The sequence below is a fragment of the Eumetopias jubatus genome, unplaced genomic scaffold (assembly GCF_037043125.1).
Source record: "Eumetopias jubatus isolate StellerSeaLion01/CBP00866 unplaced genomic scaffold, mEumJub1_p1.0 scaffold_8, whole genome shotgun sequence".
NCBI classification, from domain to species: domain Eukaryota; kingdom Metazoa; phylum Chordata; class Mammalia; order Carnivora; family Otariidae; genus Eumetopias; species Eumetopias jubatus.
In genome coordinates, this window is record NW_028274814.1 from 139108337 (window position 1) to 139115533 (window position 7197).

Consider the following 7197-nt stretch of genomic DNA (forward strand, 5'->3'; position numbering starts at 1 on the left):
CCAGGGGAGGGAGCCGGCCACTCTGGGATGCTGGGGCAGAACATGGAGCAGAGAAACCTGACCCTGAGTCTGAAGGAACCCCCCACCTCTTGTGCCGCCGACAGAGCCTGGGGGCGGGGTCATCCGGTCTCCAAGGAAATCCCAAATTCCAGGAAGCATGGGAACTTCGGCCATCTGGCACCTGGTGGGGGGGATCTAAGACCCATGTGGCTTCAGGGGCGCCTGGGTGGCTCAGTCAGTTAGACATCTGCCTTCGGCTCAGGCCGTGATCCCAGCATCCTGGGATAGAGTCCTGCATGGGGCTCCTTGCTCGGCGGGGAGTCTGCTTCTCCTTCTGCCTGCCACTCTCCCTGCTTGTGTGTTCTCTCTCTCTCTGACAAATAAATAAATAAAATCTTAAAAAAAAAAAAAGGCCCATGTGGCCTCAAGGCAAGAGGTACCAGCCCTGAGGAGCCACCAGTGCCAATGGGCTCCTGGTCCCCAGACCTGCCAGGGAGAAAAGGCATTCCCTCGTCCAAGGGAAACTCTCTTTTCATAGAGGGGTCAACCGAGATCCCTAGGGAAAAAGCTGGCCTGAGGTCCTGGAGGCTCTGGGAGTCATCTGGGGGATGCAGGGACACAGCCCGGGGAACTGGGTCCCACCCAGGCAACAGGGGAGCCCCGGGGCCCCACCAGCCCTGCTGACAGGGGAGGGCCCTCTCAGGGGCAGGGGTGATGAGTCATGCATTGTTGGAACTTGGTGTGCATGCTGAGACCTGCAACTCGTCAAGGAGAGCAGACCCTGCCCTGATCAAAAGGAAAAGAGATGGGTGAGAACACCATAAATAGGCAAGAGCCACCAGGCTTGGCTCCGGACACAGGAGGTGCCCTGGGGAGGTGCGTGGTCTGGGCGCCCACGAAGCTAAGGATAGCAGCTCTCGTCGACATCCATGGCTGGCCGCCACCTGCTGCAGGGGGTCGGGAGGACAAGCAGGGGCTGTTGGCAGAGCCCTCGGTTCCTGCAAGTTCCAACTTTTGCCAAAATTGGTTAATTGGTTGCTTTGCAGGTCTCAAGGCACATATGCATCTCTGTCCACCAAATTCGCTCATGTGCTGGTGCACCCAGAAAAATGAACGTGGCGTGCTTTTTCCAGCCTCACACTTGTGCAGAATCGACAGCGAGTATTTGCTGGGGGCTGTGCCCTGTCACTCGAGGAGAGTGGGCAGGGCCAGCAGCACCGGGCTGTGAGTCAGAGGCCTGGCAGTGCCACAGGCTGTGGCCTTGGGCAAGCCCCTTCTCCTCTCTGGGCCTCAGTCTGCTCCTCTGTGAAATGGGCTGTACCCATATCCTGCGGCTGATGTAACAGCATCCCACAAACTCCATGGCTTAAAACAACACACGTACTCTCCTGCGGGTTAAATCAAAATGTCAGCAGCACCGCATCCTTCCTGGAGGCTCCAGGGGAGAACCCATTCTCTTGCCTTGCCCAACTTCTTGAGGCTGCCTGCCTCCCGTGGCTCGTGGCTCGTGGCCCTTCCTCCGGGTTCAGAGCCCACAGTGGCCCTTCTCACATCGCGGCGCTCTGAAGCCAACTCTCCTGCTTCCCCCTTCCAGCGTTAAGGATCCGATTATATTGGACCCACCCAGATGATCAAGGGTGGTGGGGGTTGAGCTGGGGGCTTCTGCGGGGAAGCCCTGCTCACACAGCCCATCAACGCCAAAGAATGGGGCCGTGATGTCCGCAGAAGCCCGAAGCATCCCTTCATCAGCAGTCACGTCTGACCAGGGTGTTCCTGGAAGAGAAAGGAGGCCTTTGCTCCAGAGTGGAGGCCAGGAGCAGGGGAAGGCTGGCCCTCTGAGAGATTCTGCCGGGACCCTCAAACCTTCACCACACTTCTACAGAGATGTTTCCCGCAGCCAAGACTCAGGGGAGGATCCTGCCTTTCTTTTCTTTTTTTTTTAAGATTTTATTTATTTATCTGACAGAGAGACACAGCGAGAGAGGGAACACAAGCAGGGGGAGCGGGAGAGGGAGAAGCAGGCTTCCCCGTGGAGCAGGGAGCCCGATGCGGGGCTCGATCCCAGGACCCTGGGACCATGACCTGAGCCGAAGGCAGACGCCTAACGACTGAGCCACCCAGGTGCCCCAGGGTCCTGCCTTTCATCTGGGCCACACACCACTGCTGAGCGCCTCTCCGTGCCCAGCTCTGTGCTGGATGTGGGGCCCGTTTAATCAGATGTGCTGGCCTGTTCTCACCAAGTTCAGCCTACTTAACACATACTCGTCAAAATACTGTGGGATAAAACCAAAGGACAGGGTCACTCCAAAGAGAAAGTTTTGTCTCCCCATGGTGAGGGAGAAAGGTGTCTGAGAAAGCTTTCCGGGGTAGACGGGTTTTGAAGTGTGAGTAGGAGTTCACCAGCTAGATGGGAATGTGGAATTCTAGCTGGAGGCAACAACTTGTGCCAAAGCATAATAGAGGAACAGAACACTGTGTGTGTGTGTGTGTGTGTGTGTGTGTGTGTGTGTGTGTGTGTGTGTGTGTGTGTGTGGGCGGGTGGAGAGTATAAGCAGTTCGGTATTACTGAGGGTGAGATGTGGGGGGCAGGGGTTGGGGGTGAGGCCCCAGGTAGGCAGGGGATGGGTTAAGGGGTCTAGCCTTTACGCTACAGGTGATGTGGATTTTAAGCTGTAGAGGGACATGGTCAGGGGTGGCTGGGAGAGTAGCAAGGGTTGGGGAGGAGATGCATGGACAAGACCAGATGCCCATGCCAGCATTATCTTGATCCCCAAACCAGACAAAGGCCCCTTCAAAAAGGAGAATGACAGACCAATATCCCTGATGAACATGGATGCCAAAATTCTCACCAAGATACTAGCCAATAGGATCCAACTGTACATTAAAAGGATTATTCACCACGACCAAGTGGGATTTATTCCTGGGCTGCAAGGCTGGTTCAACATTCACAAATCGATAAATGTGATACGTTGCATTAATAAAAGGACAAGAACCATATGATCCTCTCAACCCATGCAGAAAAAGCATTTGACAAAATACAGCATCCTTTCTTAATTAAAACTCTCCACAGCGTAGGGATAGAGGGAACATACCTCAATATCCTAAAACAACCCAGCAATTGCACTATTGGGTTACCCCAAAGATACAAATGTAGTGACCCGAAAGGGGCACCTGGACCCCAATGTTCATAGCAGCAAGGTCCACAGTAGCCAAACTGTGGAAGGAGTTGAGATGTCCTTCAACAGACAAATGGATAAAGCTGTGGTTCATATGTACAATGGAACATTACTCAGCCATCAGAAAGGATGAATACCCACCATTTACATTGATGTGGATGGACCTGGAGGGTATTATGCTGAGTGAAATAAGTCAAGCAGAGAAAGACAATTATCATACGGTTTCACTCATATGTGGACCATAAGGAACAGCTCGGAGGACCACAGGGGAAGGGAGGGAAAACTGAATGGGAAGAAATCAGAGAGGGAGACAAACCATGAGAGACTCTGGAGTCCGGAAAACGAACTGAGGGTTGCTGGAGGGGAGGTGGGTAGGGGGTGGGGTACCCGGGTGATGGGCATGAAGGAGAGCACGTGATGTGATGAGCACGGGGTGTTCTACGCAACTGATGAATCGCTGACCTCTACATCTGAGACTAAGGATACACTCTATGTGGGCTAATTGAATTTAAAGTAAAAAAAAAAAAAAAAAAAAAGACCAGCTGCCCCTGGTGAGGAGGTACCCAGGGAGTGCCGGGGCAGACGGCACAGCCCGGGCTGACAGGGTGGTGCTCACATCGGTACAGGAGCCACCAGGCTGGCACAGGTGAGAGGTGGCGCATCCCAAAGCCCCAGCCAGGAGTTTCCTTGGAGCAGGGAGGAGGTGACCTGTCCCGGGAGCGTTCTGCTCTCTTGTCTTTCCATGGACAAAAATTATGGCATTTGAGAGTCCCTCCTTTGATTAGCATGTTGCTCTAGAGCCCACGGTGCAACATAACTCCTCCGGGAGACCAGCGTGGCGGTGGCGGGCGGAGAACTGGACTTGGCAGAAGCAGCCTGGATCTGGGTTCCAGTTCCACGGGCTCCGCGGCTGTGCACCCAGGGAGGGATTCCATCTCTGTCTCTTCCACCGGAAGCGTGTCTGATTTGGCTTTTGCCAACTCTCGCTAAGAACTCACCACGGCTCAGCTCCATTACCTTGATGACCCTGCCTGGTGGGGAGCCTCACCCACGTGGAAAGGGGTTCACAGAGGCCAGGCAGCCTGCCAAGGGACACGCAGTGGGCACTGGCTCGAAGCCCCTCTCTCCCTGCCACCCGGGACCACTCCGGAGCCCAGGACCCCTCGGAAAGTTTGGCAAATGGCCAGCGTGGTGAGATTGCCCACGCACGGCTTACCTGCTGCAGGTTCTGTGTGGACTAGACTCAAGTGTCTCTGGTCAGGTTTAGCTCTGGTTTCCCACAGGAAGGCAGGGAGGCTGCCAAGTGGCAAACCCAGCAGCTGGAAGCCCCCACTCCCCTCCCCACCGCGAGGGCCAGATGACTTGTCCTTGTCCGGTTTGTGCCAGAGAGGATCAGCGGCAGTTAACAGAGGAACAAGGGTGCGCGCCCAGGGCTTCGGGCTGCCTTCCTTCCACCCGCCTGCACCTCCCCCCGGGACCAGGGGCTCCCAGGAACTGCCCGCAGCCCAGTGCCAGCGAGAAAGGGGGCATGGAGAGGAAAGGGGACCCAAACTTGTGGCAGGGGACACCCAAAGGGCTGGGGCATGCACAGAGGGCGGACCAAACCTTCCCGTCTTAAGCCCATGTGCACAAACACGCACAAATATACACACAAATACACACACACACATGCACGTGCTGTGTGAGTCTCCTCCCGTCCCTGGCTGGGCCAGGCCTTGATGGCTGTGTCATAGTGAGCTGTCAGGAGAGCGGTGTGCCCAGGCAGGTTGGTGTGGGTGTTGCCGGTCTTCCTGGGAGTCAGGGCAGCTCACTGGCTCCTGGGCCAAATCTCTGCCCAGGCAGGCCCCAGGCTCCCAAGTTGGCTCTTAACAGCACCTTATTATGGCCTTGGGCCTTGGCAAGGGCTGGAGGTCTCTTAAGGGGATGACGCCTCAGAAGCACTGCATGGGGGTGGGGCAGGCCAGGCCTCCAGGGGCCTTGCCTCATGGGTAGTGTTGGTGTGCAAAACCCCAACCTCAGGATTCAGCCAAGGTATGTGAGAGGAGCCGAGTGGGGAAGTCGTTTAGCCCACACCTGTCCGTCCCCAGGCCCCAGCTTGGCCAGGGCCGCGGATGCCCCTTGGGGGAAGTGCCAGGCAGGTGCAATATGCAGGTCACCCAACCAAGTGCATTTAAGGGTCCACCGAGCTGTGCAATAAAGTCATTTCAGGCCCTTGGTCCCAGCCGACTTAGCAGCCAGCACAGTTCAGACGTCTGCGGACCAACCAGCAATCAGTGGGCTGCCCATGCTCTGTCTGTCCCATAGCCAGCCCATGCCTCCATGCCCCACCTAAATGCCCCCTCTTCCAAGAAGCCCTCCCTGACCACCCCAGAAGGGCTCCATCCTGACTCTCACATCCCTTTGAACCCGGGACCCCTCACAGATTGCCAGTTCCAGGCTATTGTGGTATGTAGTTACTGGTACATTCATTGTATTTTCCTTTGGTTCATCTTTGCCAACCCAGGGTCCAGCCAGGACCTAGGATGAACACCTGATGGGTACATGTTTGCTAAATGAACAATGAATAGTTGGATGAAATTTTGAGTTTCCATTCACATTGCACTCACCATGTGCCAGGCACTGTTTTAAATCTTTATAAATACTAACTCACTGACTCCTCATAATGATGCTTGGTGGTGTGTTATGTTTGATCCCTAGTAAACAGGTGAGGAAACTCAGGCACCAGCAGGCTAGTAACTTGCCCAGAATCACACAGCCTGTAGGCAGCAGATCCAGGACCTGAGCCCAGGCAGCGCCTCTCCGAGTCCCTGTTCTGAGCCCCACGGCCACTACCCGTCATCTTATCGCCCCACGTGCGCAGCGAGTCCGCTGAGGACCAGGAAAGCCAAGGCACTTGCTGCCAGTGCCCAAACCCTCTTGCCCCCTTGTGTGGCTCTTCCCTCCTTAAAACGGGAGCCTGGGACCTCAGATCTCGAGCATCACTCGTCCGTTCACCAGGCTGCTTTGGAGGCTGCAGGCAAGCTCCTTCCCCACAGAGGCAGAGCCCTTCTGGGCCCCTCCTCCCTTCTCTTGGCGACAACCTGAGGGCAACGGTGGGGAGCTGGGGTCACGGTCTGTGGGTGTGTTTCTGCCAGTATTGGTTGATGGGTTCAGCCTCTGGGCGCCGGAACAGGAGCTGGAGAGAGGCTGGTTGCGCAGGGCCCTGGGCCTCCAGACCAGGGCGGATGGAGAGCACGCAGGGCTGCGCCCTGGCTCTGCTACAGGTCTGAGAGAGGCCCCGGCCCGGGGAAGGGTATGTGGGTGGGGTGCTGGCTCCCACACTGAGGGGCAGGGCAGGCTGTGGGGCGGGGCTCCAGGAGGGCCTGGGAGCCTGTTCAGGGACTCAGACCCGGCCCTCAGCCCTCTGCACGGCACCCAGCGCTGTGTTCCTCCTTGGGCGAGGCCTCTGATGCCCGAGCGGGGGGCCCAGGGCAGCAGGCGTCTCAGGACCCCGTGAGACACCTCCTGCGGCCTCGCCGGCAGCAGAGCTGCAGGCAGCCATGTCTGGCACCACGTGACTGTGCCCGCGGTCACATGACCCAGAGGGGGCACCCCATAGGTCAGCCCAGGACCAATGGCTGACAGTAGAGTGAGCAGCTGACCAATTGGCTTCACCCCCTGGGGACCCCAGCTGGATGGCCCAGAAAAAGGCGAATGCGGAGGGAGTCTCCTGGAGGGTTGGGGATGGAGAGGGAGGCCTGAGGCCTGGGGGAAGTCTTGAGGGAACTGGGAGGGCCTAGGGGACCTTGGGAGACCTTGGGGATCTGGGGCCTGGGGGACCTGGGGGGGTCCTGGGGGCCTTGGAAGACCTTGGGAAACCTTTGGGTCCTCAGGGGGCTGGTGGGGGGGCTCTGAATGGCCTGGGGGCATTGAGGAGCCATGGAGGGTCTTTGATGGGTCTTTAGGGGCCTTGGGGGTCGTGGGGGTCTTGGAGCGTGGGGGGGCCTTGAGGGTCTTTGAGGGCCTTGGGGGACCTGGGAAT